This window comes from Rhea americana, unplaced genomic scaffold (assembly GCF_003343005.1).
Source record: "Rhea americana isolate MKP2758 unplaced genomic scaffold, rheAme1 scaffold_36, whole genome shotgun sequence".
In the NCBI taxonomy this organism is placed as follows: Eukaryota; Metazoa; Chordata; class Aves; order Rheiformes; family Rheidae; genus Rhea; species Rhea americana.
The window spans coordinates 6260694-6264033 of record NW_028186490.1 but is presented as its reverse complement, the minus strand read 5'-3'; the positions used below and the strand labels follow the sequence as shown (position 1 = coordinate 6264033).

At 40.8% G+C, this 3340-nt stretch overlaps 1 non-coding gene across 1 annotated transcript; it reads right to left on the bottom strand.

Annotated features, from left to right (window-relative positions):
- Positions 1-3258: 3258 nt before the first annotated feature.
- Positions 3259-3340, bottom strand: TRNAS-UGA (transfer RNA serine (anticodon UGA)). The gene has a single exon. It is a non-coding gene; the product is annotated as a tRNA-Ser (tRNA).

Here is a 3340-nt window from a genome sequence, read left to right as displayed (position 1 = left end):
AGACTGAGCAATGTCTACATTATTATACCCACTGTCTATAGATGTGTCTATATGTGTGATTATATCCACGAGTGTCTGTAGCCCCTTTCACTACAACCCAAACACAACGGTCTCCTTTTTGAAAAATCTGGACCCTCCAAGTTTTCACTGACCTCAGTAAGAGCTGCTAGGTTTTCAGAAGTTCAGGAAACCCATCTATCTTTTCAGAAGCCTAATTTTAACATATTGGTTTAAATGGCATGTAAATGTAGACATATTCTGAGACATATGGAATAGGTCATAACAGCTTCAYGCATACCGGTGAAGCTCTTAACCACTTTTTTCTGCCAGTATTTTCTAATATGTGTTTAGATAATCACAGGATACTTCCCAGCTCTTCATTAATAGCTGTGAATAGACTGGTACATGCAAGATATTTATACGGTCAGGAGATATATTGTCACTATTATCACCTTACACTAAGAAGGAATGTGCATTTACTTTCAATGAGTGACTACATAGAGCAGATGGATTCTGTTTGGGGCAGAACACAAAAACACTACACTTTTCACTGATGACAAAATGAGTGAAGAAAGAAAGTCATGTGGCTGAGAAATTGCAGTATGAAATCCACGTGGGAATGTTAAAGTGCTACATTTGTTACCATGATACACTACAAATGCAATGGGAACATCATTTACACAACACTATCCAAAATGTTACTTAAATCTGAAGCACCGACTACATATAAAGCAACATGCACATTTGTACCAAGTGATGTAAAACTCTGGGACAGGTAGATTAAAGAGTCATCAATTTTTAAACAGGATGCATCCTTTCACTTATGCTTTTGCCCACTATTCTTTTCTAAGACTTGTTTGCTTCTATTGATTCCCAGTCTGAGGTTTTGTATTTCACTCCTTATGCCCAAATGCCGAAGCATTTCTCCTGCCTGTATATCATTCATTTCAGGGAATAGTCTTTTCTTATGCCTAGTTGCTATTTATTCTATGGCACTGCTCTCTGCTGACTCCCTCAGAGAAGCCAGCAGTGCAGCAGCTTGACAGTGAAGAGCTTTTGAAGCCTTAAGTTACCTTCAAAAATACCAGTTTTAAACACTTCTCCCTCCTCAAACAAGCCTCTTGGGAGCAGGAGAATGAAGACGACCCAGGAGTACAATATAGCTGAAGTATTTTCAGCACRGCACAGCAGAGTGGCAGCTTCTAGGAGCCTGCTAAGCAAGGCCACACTATCTCCCTGAGTGACCAGAATGTGAGAGCACTGCATACAAATGCATAACTAATTTGCCAATTTACTTTGATGTCAGTTCAGCTGAGGACTGCTATTTTCAAATAAGAAGTTTAAATGAGTAAACCACTTGCAACCCAAAAACTCTGCATCTGATTCATCTTGCAAAATGTATCTATCTGTATGGGGGAGATGACTAACAGAAGCTGCCATGCATGCTGTGCCAGCTTCTTCTAGCTAAACTAGGACCATATACGTGTGTCTCATCCAGAAAAGAGAAAGTGCACTTTTGCTCTACTTTTAAAATATTTTTTGATCATACAAGATTTCTTTCTGTAATTGTAGGTTACTGCTTTTACGTGCCTTTTGTTTACTTTAAGAAAAGGCTGAGCTACACTCTGTCCTTCTAAAATCTCTGAACGTTGTTCTTTTTGGCTCATACAGCCCGTATTTTCTAAAATGATCCCTAACTTTCATGATTCAATAAGCTGAATGAAGTAGTGCAAAAAAAAGCAAATCATTACTTTAGTTTCACAGCACTGTAAACATTTGAAGATTGCTCTTGAAATCACTAGCCACAATTAAAAGCAAATCCTAATCTTTTGCTTCATCTCTGCAACAGGTCTAGAGGACAAAATTTGATTCTTGTGGAACTTAACTGGAATTTCATAGCTGAATGTATTAAAAAATTTCAGACACTTGCATTTATATACTTCTTGAATAAATCCTGATAATTGCCAGAGTGGCTTTCATATCTTTCTTTTGGCCTTAATAAGGCTGTTTAGGTGAGAAAGAGGCATTATCATCTGTACAAGCTTGCAACATGAGCCTTTGCAAAGTTACCTGATGGGAGGAGATATAACAGTGAAGAGACTTCTCTGATCTGCAGTGGATTCATTTTTAACAGTAGGATTATTTACATAGTAGTCAATTTTCCATGTACTGAACAATTGCACCGAGCTAGAAATACTGGAGTTGTATTAACTATCTTTTGATGAATGAGAAAATAATGCTGCTGCTTCTCTCCTGAAACTCATATCAGCACTGAACCTTAATAGTATATTCAAAAAGTGGGGTTTCTGTGGTTAGCAGCAACGGTTAGGTGTGTGAAATCACAAATTTTACTATTTTATTTAATTTCCGAACGTATTCAATTTATTGGAAAATGTGAAGTGATGATATTTTATTTATAGCAATGCCATGATGATGAATTAGTATTACCTTAAGGTAAAATAATTATGGTGAGTTAATAATGGCCTTATTAGAAGCATGTCTAGACTTTCGTCACTATGACTGGCTAAGCCAGAAGGCTCTTCCAGCTAGAAAATTGCTACTGTTTTATCTTTGTCTCCCTATCTTTCTTTAGTATCCTCATCATCACCTCAGCTGTTCACAGGAAATCTGCAAGGAACAGTATTGCAAAAATGTATTTTTTTGCTTTCTCCTTACATTTGCACAGAATGGCATTAGATGTCCTTGCCAGTGACTTCTCTAAAGAGGAAGACGTGGAAAGCAAGAGAGAAATACATAACTCAAATACCTCTCCTGAGATCACAGAAYGGGTAAGGYTGGAAGGGACCTCTGGAGATCTCTTCTGGATTCTGGAGATCATCCTCTGGATGTCTCTCTTGCACTGGGGAACCCAGAGCTGGACGCAGTACTCAAGATGAGGCCTCACCAGGGCTRAGCAGAGGGGCAGGATCACCTCCCTCGACCTGCTGGCAACASTCTTCCCAATGCACCCCAARGTACCTGTGGCCTTCTTGGCCACAAGGGCACATTGCTGGCTCAYRGTCAACTTGTCATCCACCAGCACTCCCAGGTCCTTCTCTGCAGAGCTGCTCTCCAGMWGGTCAGCCCCCAGCYTGTACTGGTGCCTAGGGTTATTTCTCCCTAGGTGCAGGGCTCTGCACTTGCCCTTGTTGAACCTCAKGAGGTTYYTCTCCGCCCRGCTCTCCAGCCTGTCCAGGTCTCTCTGAMTGGCAGCACAGCCCGCTGGTGTGTCAGCCACAAAACTAACCCCCACCAGGCCGCAGCGAGCAGGGTTCGAACCTGCGCGGGGAGACCCCATTGGATTTCAAGTCCAACGCCTTAACCACTCGGCCATCGCTGC